The sequence below is a fragment of the Mus pahari genome, chromosome 5 (assembly GCF_900095145.1).
Source record: "Mus pahari chromosome 5, PAHARI_EIJ_v1.1, whole genome shotgun sequence".
NCBI classification, from domain to species: Eukaryota; Metazoa; Chordata; class Mammalia; order Rodentia; family Muridae; genus Mus; species Mus pahari.
In genome coordinates, this window is record NC_034594.1 from 66,964,707 (window position 1) to 66,981,346 (window position 16,640).

General features: G+C 49.4%; 1 protein-coding gene across 12 annotated transcripts in view; it reads left to right on the top strand.

Annotated features, from left to right (window-relative positions):
- Window positions 1–16,640, top strand: part of Agap1 (ArfGAP with GTPase domain, ankyrin repeat and PH domain 1) — a 436,093-nt gene that overhangs the window by 127,717 nt on the left and 291,736 nt on the right. The gene's annotated exons all lie outside the window — the stretch shown is intronic.

Genomic DNA, 16,640 nt, shown 5'->3' on the forward strand with positions numbered 1-16,640 from the left:
TGTTCAGTGAACGGCAGGCCCGTGCAGAACAGTGGGGCTCAAGTGCTGAGAGTGGGTGTCCTTTTGTTTGAGATGGATGTCACAGGGAATCCTGTGTTCCCTCTTGTCCTCGGTGCCTGTCATCGCAAGGGCTGCTTTGAACGGGTCTGTTGACTGTCAGACACTCCATAAACAATGGCAGCAGCCTTCCTCCCCTGAGTCCCCAGCCCTCGCCCATTAGTCCTTACCAGGGCAGCATTACTCCGACCCCGCTTCTCTTGGGATGGGAGACAGGTATTTATCTAGTGCTTGCCTTGTTGCTCCAATGAGCTCTTCAAAAATCCTAACTTGTAGGGGATACAGCTCAGTAAGTAGAGTGTTTGCCTAGTGTGCATGAGCTGTGGGTTCTATTGCTAGTACCACATAAACTAGAGGCAGTGACATGCTCTGGTAATCCTAGCAGTGAGGAGGTACAGGCAGGAGGATCGGAAATTCAAGGTCATCCTCATCTGAGGCCAGCCTGGGCTACACGAGAGATTCTGATTCAAAGGGAAAGCAAACAAACAAACAAACAAACAGGAAGAATAATTGCTTTCCATAATCCAAGTCCTGTTGTCTAAGAAGCAAGGTTTACCACCATGCACAGGGCTGCAGCAGCCTTTTTCTTTCTGCCCAGTGCTCCACATTACAGCACAGAGCTCTAGGATGGGTGAACCTGCCATTCTTTTGATTCATTTTTGTTCCTACACCAGAGCTTAGCCTTTCAAGAGTCTCCAGGGTCTCCAGGAGTTACAATTAAGGCTGAGCCTCACTTGGCTCCTAGTAGAACCTGGAAGTCACATTCAGTGAAGACTGAGAATTTGTAATTTGCAAGAGAAGACTGAGGCCATGCAGGCTTCTCCTCAGAACTGGGACAACAGATACACAGCAGGAATTAGCTAAACTCCTGGAGAAGAGGCTTGCGACTTGGTATCCAAGCATAGCTTCCCACCTTGTACTAGGCCTTCTGAATGGCTGAGACGTTCCCGACGTTGGGGCTCTCATGCTAGAGAACGGTGGGAGGGCTACAGGCTTGTGGTTGGAGTTGTGGAGCTGCTACTCATCCTAGGTCCTGGGTCATGGGAGTATTCAGCCTGCAGCCCCCACACAGCCAAGACTGGTTCTGAATGTGGCTCAACGCAGAATTGCAAACTTAGAGTTGTAAGGAGATTTTTTTTTTTTTATTGTTTTTCTTTTAGTGACTGGGCTGTGCCATTCTCAAGTGTAAATTGTATAGATGACAACCTCAATCACAGCACATTGTTAAAAGACCAGACATGCCCCTACAGTGCTGATATTTATATCTTCCCTCCTCCTGTGGATAGTCTGCTTCCGGTGTGAACAGAGGATGTTCTTCTAGAATGTGTGTAAATGGGGAGACCTGGCCTGTCTGCCCCTTCTATCTCACTGTTGTTCCTCACTGACTTCTGTTGGCTTATTGAGTTTAGTGAGGGTCCTGCTCACGGGCAAGCCAGGTATCTGGCAATGATGAACTATTCACCCCCTCCTCTTCTTCCTCCTCTCCCCCCCCCCATCCCTGTGGACATTTTCTGGCCCTTTGAGCCCTCATCCACCAGTGCTTTTGTAGTCCAGGTGATGGGCGGTGGCCAAGCCTGACTTAATGTAGCTTTCCTCTCTTGCTGTCTCAGAAGCTGGATTGTGATGTGTAGCACCAGGCCAGCAACAGGGAAGAAGATTTCCTCTGGTGGTTGTAGAATTCATCTCAGTTGCCACTTAGAGAAAGTTAGGCCACTGGGGTTGGCCACATGGGTTCTGTCTCTGCTGCAACAGTGTGATTAGCCACCCCATGTACTTAAGTAGCTGCTTCAAGCTTCCTTCCGCTCCTGTGAAGGTGCAGAAGCAGGCGTGGCAACAGGTTTGAACCTGTGCAGCTAGCATCAAGGCTTCAGTTTATTTGCCTGTGATATATTTTGCAAAGGACCTGTGACATCTAGCATGTGGGTGTACTTGGGTTTATGGTCAAGATGCACACCTGGTGGATAGGCGCTTAAAGCTCTGAAAGCTGCCAGTTTAAGCTGGCCTTGGATTCTCCTTTTCCTACTTTTAAACACATTTTCTCAAAACCTTCATGCGGCTGCTGCTTTTAAATCCATTGACCAAGCATAAGCAGGGAGAAGAGGGTTGTTGTTTCCTGCTGTAGCTTTACTGCCTCTACCCTGTACATTCCTATACTGGGAGACGGGCTGACACTCCGTGTCACTCCGTACTGCGTGGAGTCGCCTCCCTTCTTAGGTGCCAAATAGTCTATTTGAGAGCTTCAGTCTGAGAGCTGAGTCTTCATATAACCTTCCTTGACCTTGTTGTACTGGAAGATAAACAGGCTGATGGATTGAGGGAGGGAGGGAGGGAGGGAGGGAGGGAGGGGTGGATGGATGGATGGATGGATGGGTGGGTGGGTGTTTGGCTGATTGGTTGGATGGATGTTTAGATAGTTGGATGGTTGGATACCGCGCTTTTGAACTCACTGCTCCCAAACCACACAAATCTGAGAGCCTGAGAAAAGCTTTCTTCAGATTTCACTTGATATGCATTGCACTGAGGATTGTAGCTTGGCTTGGCTACTTTATGAGTTCTTCTTTCTTTCCCCTTTATTCCACCCTCCCTTCCAATCTCCAAACACTAGGTAGAAGAGAAAAAAAGAGGACAGAGGCGATAATATTGTTTGATGATTATCGTCAGGGTATCTAATTTCTTATTTTCATTTCTTCACACATGACTACTTGACAAACTGCAGCAAACCCCATCTACTAGCTGACCAACTAGTCCTTTCTATCAGGGACATAGCATTTATATATCCTCTGACATGTCCCCAGAATTTAAACGTCACACATTCTCGAAAAATTTCTGCCCCTGACAAAAGTCACACCTCTGTTGGAGCAAATTCTGTCAGCTGCTGTGGACTGTGTGAAGCAACCCTGTATCCCACACCTGGGATTAAAACAAAAGCACATTCTTATTTCTGTGTTTTTAAAGAAGCCAAAATTCTCACTACAGAATTAACTGCACATGATAATAAATTTATAAAATGTATATATGACTAAATAAACTTAGTATTTTTTAACAGTTACAAATCTGCTACAATTTGAAAGTGCACAATGACCTTTTAGGGGGAAGATATATAAGTATAAGATACATGCCCTAATCATCGCCTATGGCATACACAGTACATGCTAATTGTTTCTCCTTGTGTGAGGAATGCAACTCAGGTTGCCAGACTGCCAGTCTAGCTGTTGAACCATGCCTGGCCCCTCCTTGTTAATTCTCAAATCTAATTTTAGGGAGCCAGCTCCTCTGTAGTCTCCTTTGGAGAACCAGAGGCTTGGGTTGTTAGCACGTCAGGTTCAGAGCAGTGTCTTAGCAAGACTGGAAACACATTCCCTCTGGAACATGGATTGGAAGATGGCGGCAGAGGAAACACAGACAGGAACCGTGGTGCGCTTTCTTCTGTGATGACAGCTGCCATCTGCCATCGGTTTCTGCTTGCATTTTGAAGCTACACCAGTGAGTCTAGTGGCTTATGGGTGTCACTTCTCTGTGGTAGAGGATGTTACAGAGCTGAAGAATTGGAACTACCTAACAGAGTCATATTGGGCATTCCCCTGTGACATGGAGATCATGCGCTATTACTTACCAAGGTCAGTGGATAGAGGCATGCTCTGTGGTTACCTGTGACCATCATTCTGTGTTGAGAATGGTCAGAGTCCCAAGAGATGTAATCGCTGGGCTGTGCAGGTTCTGTGGATTCACTTGAGAGTGGACAGTCCATTTTAAATTCATGGTGGTGAGGGCGGTGGTTGTGCCCACTTCTGGGAAGCTGGTGATCGGGAGAAGGCTTGGCCTTCTGGTCACCCACTCATTCAGTCGATACTAGTTCATCCTGTAGATGTTTAGCAGAACTTAGACTTATTTCTTGTGTTCAGCATGGCAGAGTTCTGTGTGCCACACTCAGTCCTGCTAGCTCCTCTCCTACACTGTTGTCACCTGCCCAGGATGCCTCCACTGGCTTTTATGGGAAAGCACTCAGGCCGTTACAGCTGGACCAGTCTTGGCTGTGCTCCTGGTCTCTGATGACTCCTAGAGTGGCCGCGGTGCTTCCCTTCAGCCTTTGTCGTCTTAGTTCTGTTCTTGTACCTTGATAAAGCTCTCTGACAAAAGCAGGGAGGGGTTGTTCTGGACAGCGAGGGGAATCGGATACAGAGAAGGGGTTTATTCTGGCTCACAGTTCAAGGACACCGTCTGTTATGTCTGGGAAGTCAGGCAGCAGGAGCTGGAAGCAGCTGGTCACACATTTCCGCTGTCGGAAGACAGAACAGTGAATACACGTTACTGCTCTGCTCCCTTTCCAGGATCCCAGCAAGGAAGTGACGTCATCCACGGTGGATGGGTCTTCCCATTTCAGTTAATACAACTGTAGTGGCTAATTTTGTGTCAACTTGACAAGCTGGAGTTATCACAGAGAAAGGAGCTTCAGTTGGGGAAATGCCTCCATGAGATCCAGCTGTAAGGCATTTTCTCAATTAGTGACCAAGGGCAGAGGTCCCCTTGTGGGTGGTGCCATCTCTGGGCTGGTTGTCTTGGGTTCTGTAAGAGAGCAGGCTGAGCAAGCCAGGGGAAGCAAGCCAGCAAAGAACATCCCTCCATGGCTTCTGCATCAGCTCCTGCTTCCTGACCTGCTTGAGTTCCAGTCCTGCATCCTTTGGTGATCAGCAGCAATGTGGAAATGTAAGCCGAATAAACCCTTTCCTCCCCAACTTGCTTCTTGGTCATAATGTTTGTGCAGGAATAGAAACCCTGACTAAGACAACAACCAAGATAATTTTACAGGTGTGCTTAAAGGCCCCTCTCCTAAATGATCCTAGATACTGTCTAATTGATGACACCAGGGGTGGCAGTGACAGTTGTGCCACTATTTCCCCCCACTTACAGAGAACTGAACCCATGTGTGTTGCTAGTGCCATTGAACTTTAGAAATAAAAATACTTAATGTCAGAGCTCTTTGTAGGAATGTAAACTGTATAGCGCAGATAAGTAGGTGGCCATGAATGGCAGTTGATGGGCAAAGGTCATGGTATCAGGACGGGCACCAGGCAGGAGAGAAGAGGCAGTGCGAAGGTCAGGTGAGTCGAAGGTCAGGGGATGATTGAGTGATCTCCTTGGCAGGTGTGATTTGTGGGCGTTTGCTTGGGAGTTTTCTCTATGGCTTAGGAAGATGGCATTTTGGGTAAATATTGTAAAATATTTACCCCCAGGATAATAACATTTCTAATGCTACCTTTGCCGTAACAAGAGGACTAAAATTGTGCACTTGGAGTTAGGTTCTGGTGTAAGTGTGAGCTTGGTCACAGCCACTGACAAGTGCAAAGGCCTTGTCCAAGTTCTGGTTCTGAGGACTCGGGTACTTCACCGTCTATCTGGTGACCTGTCCTTCTCTCCTGTGATCTTCAGATCTGATGGCCTTCACTTACAAGGTTGCTCAGTAGACTGCAGAGAAGAGGTTGCATGGGAGGGGCTGGGAGCAACCTGTTGGCCCCAGTTTCCTCGTGTTTACAAGGAGATGCTCTCTTCCTTGAAAGCAAACAGTTTTGTATATTCCATACCGGCAACATCTAGACAGGTGCGTCATGACGCCTTTTGGGGTCAAATGATCCTTTCACAGGGGTCATTATTAAAAGAGTTGCAGCATGAGGAAGATTGAGAACGACTGGGTTAGGCCTTTGCCCTTACACAGATCCGCATTTTAAAGACAGCTGACCTCTACAGTGCATGAGGCGTTTTGAGTCACACTTTCTTGACTACAATAGCGTTGATCTCTTTGCAGGCAAAGTGGTCAGGTTCACTCTGATACAGCCATTCAGCTGCCATGCTCCAGGTGCCCAGTGTTGACCAGTGTGAAATTTCAGTCCCATGTATGCCTCCCGGACGTGTGTGTATATATATATATAATATAAGTATGAGATCTGTGTTAGAGGCTGAGGCTCGGTGGCAAAGTGCTTGCATGGGATGTACAAGGTCTGGTCTGGAGTGTATCCCAAGCACTGCCCCAGAGGTACTGCGGCGGGGGAGTTGTGCGCATGCACTCATGTGTGTAAAATCCTAGCACCTGGGAGTCAGGTGCAGGTGTGTATCTGTCTGTAATCCTAGAACTTGGGTGGCAGAGGCAGAAGGATTCATTCAGTAGCGGTCTCAGGTATGTTCTAGTAAGTTTGAGGCCAGCATGAGATACACGGGACCTTGTCTTGGTGAAGAACAAAATCCGTATCCTCACATATTTACTGGGTGTTTATCAGTTTAATTTGGTAAGATGTGAAGACTTTTGTTAAGTGGTTTTCAGGACCTATGTCCATGTAACCTGCCCTTTTATTCACCTTGTTTCTAGCAAAAATGGGAAACAACCATTGGGACTTTGACAGGGGAGTGACCACTGATGAGTAGAACCCACTGTCCCTTTCATCACCCAGAGTGGAGACAGGCTTTGGAGTGTTAGGAGACATGCTTTCTTTTGTATAAAGGGGCATGGCCAGGTTGGACCCAGCCTCGTCCCATGCCTTAGTCTCAAACTCCTGTCACTTGACTCTGTCATTCAAGGAACTGACCCGACTCCTAGACTGGCCTTGTTGCTGTGTCACAAGAAGCATTCTCATCAGCAGTCGCCGCTGCCACCACTGATCCTTCTCTGCTCTGTTGGCCAGTCTGTGTGTCTTGCAGGTATGTGCCAGTCAGCTGTGTACTGACTGCACTGACAACCCGTGCAGTGGATTAGTGCCCCGTGGGGTAACTGAGTTTCTGTCTAAAGAGATTCTTATGTAGATGTGTAGACATCTGCTTAGAGCTTGAGAAATAAGCCTGCAGCTGCCCAGGGGCTCCAGCTGCAGGTCTCCTGTTTTCAGCCCCCACCCTATTATATCTCAGTACTTCTTGAGAATACCTGGCACTGACAAGATTAGAAACTAGAGTCAGCATGATGGGAGGGGCTGGGGGTGGAGCCAGTCGGTAAAGCATTTCCTCGAGTATGTGCATGTTAATCACTTTCCTTTGCTGTGACCAGCTATCTCACAGAAGCAGCTTGTGGAGGTCATGGTTTATTTTGGCTCACAGTTTGAAGGGGTGCAATCCCTCAGGTGGTGAAGATGTGGCCCCAAGAGTGTGAGGAGTGTGGAGCAGCTCATCACACTGCATCCGTAGTAAAAAATGGAGAGAGGGTGTGCTGGTGTTCAGCTCGCTTTTATTCATCCATGAACTTCCGGCCTGAACTGTGCTGTCTATGTGCAAGAGCTGCATTGGTAAGCCTTTCTGGAAAACACCTGCATGGACACACCCAGATGTCTGTTTCCATTGGTGATTGTAAATCTCAAGTTGGGAATAAAGATGAACTAACAAGGCTTGGGTTCTTTCTCCAGCAAGAAGGAGAAAAAAGTGATGGTGAAAGTGGAGTTGGTGCACCCACGTGTGCCAGCCCCACCCCCCTGGACCTGGCTGGGCTTGCCGTCCTTTGCAGGCTCTCAGAGCTGTGCATACACCAAGCTCCTTCCAAAATGAACAGAAATCGGTGTTCTAGTTCGTCTTCTGTTGAGGTGGAGAACATGGCATTTGAAGCAGCACACAGGTTCATTTCTGCACCACGTTACAGAATTTAGTACCATGCCTTTGCAATGGCATAGATGCAGCCGTCAGTTTAGAGAAGTCACAGCCATGGGCAGCAGACATTTTTCTAGCTCCTTTTGTGAAGACGTCCAGCTCTCTTACTCAAGCTGTGGTCCCCACATGGAGGTGGATTCTGTGCAGCATGGTGTTCTTGTTGGGTCCCCAGCAGAGCAGTGATGTGAGGAGCCAGGCACAGCACCGCCCCTCTGCCCTGGGTTCTCACTATGTTGGGCTGCCCACATGGGTGAGGTACATGCCTCCTGGTCTTGGGTGTGTTGGCCTTGATTGGTTGCTCTCTCGTTGTCTTCGGCTGACATCCTCCTGCTTCCTGGTTTATTTTATTTATTTTTTTCTCCAGTCTGGTTCTACTCTTGGATTCAAGAAGTTGAAATCAATGGCTTTATATTCCGAGTTCTAAATTGAGCCACATAAACACTTTGGGCCTGGACTGAGGGTTTGGCATGGACTCGAGGCTGCTATTTTTGATATACCAGAAGTCTTCTTGGAAGACTTCTTGTTCACTCCGGGCTCTTCTCCATTTAGGCTGTGAGCTTGGGATCTCAGCCTGCTTCGATAGGGGTACTGGAGCATTGGGGGAGGGGTTCACGAGATCTGTAACCACAGAAAGCCTGCCCAGGTGGTGAGAGTCCAACTCTGGGGCCATCGGTGCTGAGCATGCTCAGCTGGCTTGGAGTTAGCTCCATGTGGCCTGCTATGGCACTCTCAAATCCAGGGACAGGGCAGACTTTTCTATCTGTGGATGCTGCTGTCCCTGTTTTATTCTGGGCTTGAGAAGGCCATCTGTATAAAGTTCTGTGGCCAGGTGTGTATTTCAGAAGAACGTGATGGTCAGCNGTGTACCGACAGCCCTCTATAGTGGAGTTGCCGTGTATAGAGATGCATATGTAGAATTATAGAGAGATCTCTAGCATATGACCACAGACATGGACATCCTGCTACAGAACTTTAGTAGAACCAGTCACTTAGATCTGAGAAAACCATGGCTAGCTTCTGATCTTTTTTTATTTCCACATCAAGTGGTATACAGTGGCCAGGTGACTTATATGAACATGTGACCATGGTAGGGTCACACATGACAGGTATTGAATTGTAGATGCCCAGGAAGTCTCAGTAGATCCTTACTGTTCTGGGTTCATCACATCTGTAGAGGGCTTTGCAGAGGAGCCCAGGGACCTTGGCCTAGTGACCATGTTTCTGTCTTTGCATGTTCCTCTGCTCTGAGTATGGCCTCACGGCATAGACTATTTCACCATGTTCTTTCCACTCTCCTGACCTGGAGGAAATGCTGGGTGGGGTAGCTTGCAGACAATGGCTGGTAAGACAAATCTAGAGATTAAATTCCCCAGTGTATACAGACATCCAATGTATCATAAGTTTTGTCAAAGAAATAAGCACCCAGTTGCTGGCTACAGGTAGAGTGAGTTACCAGAAACTACAAAGATCTCTCAAGCCTGAGCAGTAGAGCAGAATGACCTCAAACCCCAACCGTTCACCTTAAGCTTGGCTTTGACTGTGGATAAATCTGTAGTCCAAACTGAGGGTGCCCCGGGTAGGGAGCCTCTAAGCAGGGGTACATACCTAGCCCCTGGACCTGCTCCTCCTGCTTTGCCCCCAACATGAGAACATTGAACCACCTTCCATCTCCCCAGCTGCTCCAGCAGATACCTGCTCTCTGCCCACACTCGGCTCGTCCTTGATTCTGAGGGCTCTTCCTCTTGGAATCTACCCTTCCACAGGTTTCTTGTACCCTCCACAGCCCAGATTCTATCACACCTCTCTCCTGGAGAGCAGGATGTGGCGTGTACCCCATCTTCTCACCCTTTAGAGCTCCCAGGTGACTCCTACCAATCTGTGCCAACACTAGCACCATATTGTTCTTCATCCTGCACCCTCCTGGGCCCTCCTTTTCCATCTTAACCTCAGCACCCGCCCCTCTCCTTCTCTCTCTTCGAAACCCGCACTTTGGAGACAACCACCCCTGAGCAGCACACTCCACAGCTCACCTTCCTCTGATCTGCTGTACTGTCCTTGTTTTCTCTGTAGCATGACACACCTTCGACCCATGCTTCTCAAAGGCCGTTTCAGGCCTGGTGTTGGTTGTGGGCATCACTAATATGGGGTCCAGTGCTTGGATCTAGAGACCCTTAGTGGCTGCTGTGGACAAGTGTGCTAGAGTTGCCAGGCGCTGTGAGGAGGAGGGAAAAGCCTTTCTGGTCTTTATGTACCTAGAAGGCCTGACTGCCGGGCTTAAATGTTCATAGTGTCTTCAGTGGGGCTTCCTGTCTGGGCTGGATCCTGGCAGATGCTCTGGAAAGACCACAGCAGCAGTTACCACAGGGGCCAGTTAGGAAGGGGCACTGGAGGAGAGTGACCTGCAGGACATGTCCTGCGAACCCCCTCCCTCTCCCTCCCACCTCTTGGGAGAATACTGCTCTACAGTACAATTTGGTCTCCTTGACGAGTCCAGGAATGAGTGGCTGAGGAGCTGAGATGTGAATTGCTTCAGATGAGGCCAGACGCCAGGCTTTGATACTCATTAATCTCTAGTTGAACCCTCTCGGGGTCACGTCTTGAGTTCCACTCTATCCGAGGGCAGTCTAGGAAGGAGGTCTTGGCCTCAGCTGACACCTCTGCAGCTAGGTGCTTGCAGGACTTGAGCCATGAGGAGCATCACAGGGACCAGTACCCACCACATTCATCTGACTGTGTTGTCTGACTCTTTGAAGAGCCTGGCAGGGTGGTACCCGTTGGTCCAGCGGAGGCTGAATACATCAGGTGGAATAGTGGACTGCAGGTTGATTTCCATTCTTATCAATGCACTGGAAACCACACCCTGCCCCAAACTGACTTGATTATTCTGGCAAAATTGCAGCTCTTCTGAGTTGGTTCCTTGGTAGTTTGTGACTTGTCTAATGGAAGAATCATGACATATTTGACATCTCCTAGTTTTGAAAGTGTACTGTGGGCTTTTTATAGAAGCAGCAGAAATTACCACCAGAATTGAAAGGCTGTATTGTGTGTGAGCCTATCTGTCCTCAAGTTCAGTCAGAGAGAAAGATATAATTAAGATTGGGGAGGTCCTTTTGTGGGGAGGTCCTTTTGTGTGTGTTTTGCTTGCTTAGGTCTTGAGACCTTTTGGGGTGTGTCCAGCTGGTTCTGAGGACCTCACCTTGTTTGTGTATAGGTGGGGGTGCTCATCTTCACTCCTGGGAAGTTACCTATGTGTAAAAGGCAGGTCTGTCCCAGGCCGTGAGCACCCATGCCCAGGGCAAGGCGGGCACCAGAGCACATGACCCTGAGATGCCCTTCCTGGCTTAGTGTGAGTAGCAACGACAGGGGTCCCTGGTTGGATCTTCAGCTGTAACCTCTGGGATGTTGTGTTGCTCTGGGTGGATACAAGCTCTCTGTGGATATTGGGAGATGTTGAGCCCCTCCCTATAGCTGGCGGTGTGCGTATTAAATAGTCTTCTGTTAATTTTTCTGTTGAAAAGATCTTTGAAGGCAGGTAAGAACCTTTGACCCTCGTGGCGTGAGGAAGGAGACATGAAGGAGTAATGAGCCCTTTGCCGTGCATTTTCTCCTCATTATGCTTTGTGGCATTTTCAGTGCAAGACTGACCTTTATGGGCTTGAGGGTCTGCCCTCTCTGCCACCAAGTGGAACCTTCTGTGACCCTCCAGGCATAAGAGGAACTGCCCCTGGCTGCAGAAGTGCCTTTATTGACCTTTCTTAGAAAAGTAGTGACTGCTCCTGAATGAAGTTAGGACTAAAGTCTATTAAGGTCGATAATTGATAATTGGGAAGGCAAGGTTCTGCAGGCCCTGCCTCCCCCCCCCCAGAGGCAGCGCCCCCACCCCTAGCTTCTTAGCTATCCCTCCATCTTCCTGTGTGTTGTTCACATTCTGCATAGTTAATTACTTGGTAGACAGACTGAGTACTGGTTGCACATGTCTGTGACCTAGTTTTTGTGCTCCATATGTTACACCAAATTTATTTTGGGACCTTATCTGTGAGAAGGCTAATTTTGCTCAGGGTTATAGTATTGTCAGGGAGAGGCCTCTGCCCAAGCCTATATGACTGCCACAGCAGAGTTTGTACTATGCCACTTAGATACAGTCACACAGGGCATGGGGCAGCAGGATTACAGAGAGGCCCTGCAGGGGAGCTAGATCACTAGAACACGGAGCCCAGGAATCGCTAAACCAAGAGCATAGTAACCGCCTGTTACTTTTCCCTTGTTGCTGTGATAAAACACTATGGCCAGGATTGCTTTATGGGAGACAGAGTTTATGTTTGACTTACGGTTTCTGGGGGATCAGAGGCTAACAGTAGGGGGGAGGCATGACACCCAACTATGGGAATGGTAGCAGGAACGTGAAGCTGAGAGAGAGAACCTCTTTAACCGTAAACATAGAACAGAAAGCAAACTGGGAATGGGACGGTATTTCCCTATAGACTCTCCCAGAGCACCATCAGCTAGTGCTGTGTCCAAATGCCTTGCGCCAGTGGTGCTGTTCAGGTTTGGAGCACAGGCTGTAGTGAAGCCTTAGTGAGACCTGTGCACCAGGGTACCAACAGGTCGTAGAGAGGCCTGGGGATAGTCAGTTCTGGACACTGGTCTCAGGTGGCCTTGTGGGGCAATGGAGATGCAATGGCCTTTGTTCTTTCTGCTTCTCAGTAAAAGCTGTGACTGCAGACTCTGTCCCCTGGGGATCTGTAGCCTGCCTGGGAAGGTGCTCCCGGCAGATGCCTTCATCACCTGGGTGACGGCCGCGAGATGAAAATTTGATGGAATGAGGGCACAGGCTTTGGGGCTGCCAGTATTTCACTCAGAAGATTTCAGCCTCTGCTCACACAGCACACATCTTTCCCAGGGGAATTTGGGATATGGCTGTATCAAGCCACGCACAGAAGGTTGTGGTTGCTGTCCCTGGCTCCCCTCAGCTTGTGGGCTGGTCTCCATGGTTGAGGGATATCCTCCTCCTTTCCAATCTCACATCCACACATTCTCTCCACTCCTTGTCAGACTTGTGCTCTCAAGCCATTGCTGATAGGCATGCAGCACGCGGCAGTGCTCCTAGAACGCTGTCCTCCCCAAGCACGGGGTGCTCCGAGGAGGAACCAGTCAGTACAGGGAATCGCCTCCCTGAGCCCTTGAGATCACACCTCAGCTGGTGCTTTTTGACTCTACATAATCCTGAGAAGGTACATCAAGGTTCAGGGGAAAGATGTTCGGGTTGAGGCTGTGGTACGGGTCCCTGTTTAAAGCAAAGGTCTGGTGATTGGGGAAGGTGATTGTCCAGTATGTGGGGGAGGGAGCCATCTTGGCTGTGAATCTTTGGGGCCACTTTGGGGTTACAGCCAGCAGTAACGGGAGTCTGGCAATCAGCTAGTACCCTCGAGGACCAACCAGATCTACTCGTGGCGTCTCCACTGGCAATAGAGGCCTTTTGATAAGAAATTGAGTCATAGGGCTACATACAGTTTGGGAAGCTGTTCCTGCCTGGGGAGTTAATCACTACTGCGCAACGTTCCTATTCCTCTCTGTCCTTCCTCAGAGAGGCTTTGGTGGCCTGGGACCTGGCTTTTTCCCCCCCGCATCTGGTCTCTGGAAGCTGTGCTCCTTTTCTTTGTTGTTCTGTTCGCTATTTCAGGGCTTTGCAAATGTTCTCGGGTTAAAAAAAGATCATGTGTGTTGCTAAAAAGAGTGCATGTCTAAAGACCTTTGCGGCATTCTAAGGTTCCAAGAGCATCCCAGTACCCGAGACAGTGCGTTTGGTTCAGGGTTTGCTTTTTTGTTTTGTTTTTTTTTTCCCCTCCCCTCTCACCTACAATTTCAGCTTCCTTTTCTTACACTGGTGGCAGCTTCATGAGTTGTGGCTGGAACTTGTGTCTGTGGTCCCTGGTGGAGCCCAGCAAGGTGGGGGCAGGGAGCATGATGTCATTGTGGTGATCCTGCAGAGCAGGCTGTAGTACGTGCCTCAGGGGCCACGGCTGTGCTGAGGCTTGTGTCCACCAGCCAGATGATGCAGTAGGAGTCTGGCCTGATAGAGGGCATTAAGGAACTATTATTAGCTCAAGGTACCGAGGCCCAGGAAGACACCCAGTGGAGCTGTGGAGTTGAAAGCTTTCTTAGAAACTCTCTGTTTGTAACCAGGCTCCTCCAGGCTACCGGTGAGCACCCGGTAGGTTCCGGCTGCCCCAGGTCAAGTTCATCCATCAGCCAGTCACCTTCCTTGTTTTCTGTCCTGCTGGGCCCCGCTCACTAGAGGATCTTCGATCGTTTATGATGCTGTGGAGATCTGATCACGCTGATCTCCCACCATGTGACCATGCTTGGGTGCCGTGGGTTGAGCCGTGTGACATCATCACGGCTCAAGCTCTTCTGACCCGCACTTCCAGCTTGTCTCATAGACAGAGTCAAAGCCTACCAGCGACCCGTTTTCTGCTCTGCCTTCCCTCCTGGCTGGTGGCCTGCTCCCTGTTGTAGGCCATGGGGCTTTGCTCCGAGCCCAAGGCCTCTCAGGGAAAGGAAGGTTCAGGGCACCTTTGGCCTCTGGGCTCCTTAGTTTCTACCAGGAGTCGATGTAGCCAGGAGGAACTGAGCTTAGGGGAGGTCCGGGCAGAGCCCTAGGAAGGCTGTGTCTGCATCTGTGTGCAGTGGCGTTGATGGCACTTCGGTGTCCCTAAAGTGGGTGGGCCCTGTGGAGATGTATGGTGTCCCCTGGTGAAACAGGTCTCCTGTGGGGCAAGAGCTGCCCTTTGGGCTTCTCAGAAGGAGCATGAAGGCTGCCCTCCTCCCTGAAGCTCATCCTGTGGCCTTCCTGCGTGCCTCCTCTGCTAGTACAAGCTGCAGTTGAGGTGTGTGTCCTCATGAATCTTGGAGCCCATGTGGGTAGCACAGACCCTGTCCCTTTATTCTGTCTACTTGGCTATCATTCATAACCCACTGTCATGATTAACAGAGACTAGTGAGGAACTGGTGTCACATTTTACATGCCTAACCTGGAGTCCTTGTAGCTTGTCACCACAGGGGGAGGTCAGGACCCAGCACCCACTTTCCTGTGTTGAGCTGACTAAAGACTGTTAAGTTCTGGGACTGTAGCTTGGTGTTAGAGCACTTGTCTAGCGTGTGGAGGCCCTGTGTTGGTTGCACTGCACTGCAGAAGGGGGGATGGTAATTGAAGCTGTGCTAGGTTAGTGATGAGGAATGACAAGCCACAGTGGAGGACACTTGTGGCATCAAACAGGAGTCAGGCAGCCTGGCCCACACCTAGCAGAGGCTCAGTGGGCTACCCACACCCATCAGTGGTAATCTCTGCCCTACTGTTAAATTGCAGTCCAGTAGTACTTTATCTAAACCAGTGCCTGTGAATGTGTTTCCTTCCTGTTACTGTATTCCATGGAGTGAGGTGTTAAGGGGCACCACAGTTTTCTCTGTGTCTCTTTGTTTTTGGTGAGGGTGTTGAGTCAGGGTGGTCAGGTTGGCTTTGAGCTCACTGTGTAGCCTAGGAGGACCTTGAACTTCTGATCCTTATGATCCTACCTCTCAAGTGTGGAGATTGCTGGCGTGCATCACACCAGCTTCATTCAATTCAGGACATTGATCTTGGGCCTACTATGTGCGTAATAAGAAAGCCCACAAGCAGTTGTGCCTTCAGGTTCTGCTGCACTGGGAAGATCCTTGGGCAGTGTATGCAGACATGCCCTGAGTTGTTCCTTGAAGCAGGCAGGCAGCTGCTCTGTCGTCACCTGAGAGAGACAAGAGGGGTGGTTTGCCTCCGCCCCATCTCCGTGCTGGGTGAGGAGGTTTCTGTGTGGGTGCTGTGTAGCTTGCGTTTCCATTGCTGTCTGTGGCACAAGGCTCAGTCACTGAGAAGCCACACAGAGGAAGGTGACAGAGATTGTGGTGCAGATGTCTTTGACTAAAGCATGTGTCACTTTTCATTTGACCCTGAGCATGCCAGCCTTCCCTCCTTTCATGATGAAACTGTTGATTCTTTAGTCAGTCTGTCGTCGTCTTCTTCTTCTTCTTCTTCTTCTTCTTCTTCTTCTTCTTCTTCTTCTTCTTCTTCTTCTTCTTCTTCTTCTTCTTCTTCTATTAAGTCAACTATTTTATTAACCTAGTTGCCACAAAAATGAAGATTCTGCAAAGATGTCACACAGGCTACAGTATGGATGTGCCTTGTTCTCTGTAGCTTCTGCAGATCACCCAGATCCTCCTGATTTAGCTTCTCCGAGCAGAGACCTTCCTCTGGGTGACTCGGCTCCTTAGACATTGGGGTTTCTGGGTCAGTGCAGGGCCAGTGATGTCTGTCCTATGTTGGTTGCAGCCTCTTTGGTGTCAGGGGACTGTCTTCCTGGTCTGCTTGGCACCCCTCACCCTTTTCCAGCCACCGACAGTAGAGAAGCAGGCCATGGCTTCCAGCCCTGACACCTGCTGGGTCTGAGTACCAAGCATCCTCCTGATCATGACGACTGACTTGACCTTGAATGTGGTGTGGGGGACTTTGCTTTTTGGACATCTTAAGAGGTAACAGGAGTCAGCGTTTGAGGAAGACAAACGAGTGAACAATGTTGGAAAGAGATGTGACTGGCTTGCAGTAGGCACTGACTGCCTCAGGCAGTCATTTCTGACAGGCTGTGGCACACGGGAAACATGGTAATCCTGTGAGCAAAGCCAGAGATGTTGGGTGTGGGGTGGTGAGGTGTAAAGCAGCCTGCTGAGTCCCTCAGTACTGAGGGGCCCTCTCTTCCTCACCTATCCTGAGCTACTCTCGAGGAATAGCTGTCTGGTTTCTTTCTGAGGATCCAAATATTCTGCACTCTGCAATTTTGCTGCTGGATCTAGCCATTGTCTATATCGTGTGTGTGTGTGTGTGTGTGTGTGTGTGTGTGTGTGTGTGTGTGTGTGTGAGAGAGAGAGAGAGAGAGAGAGAG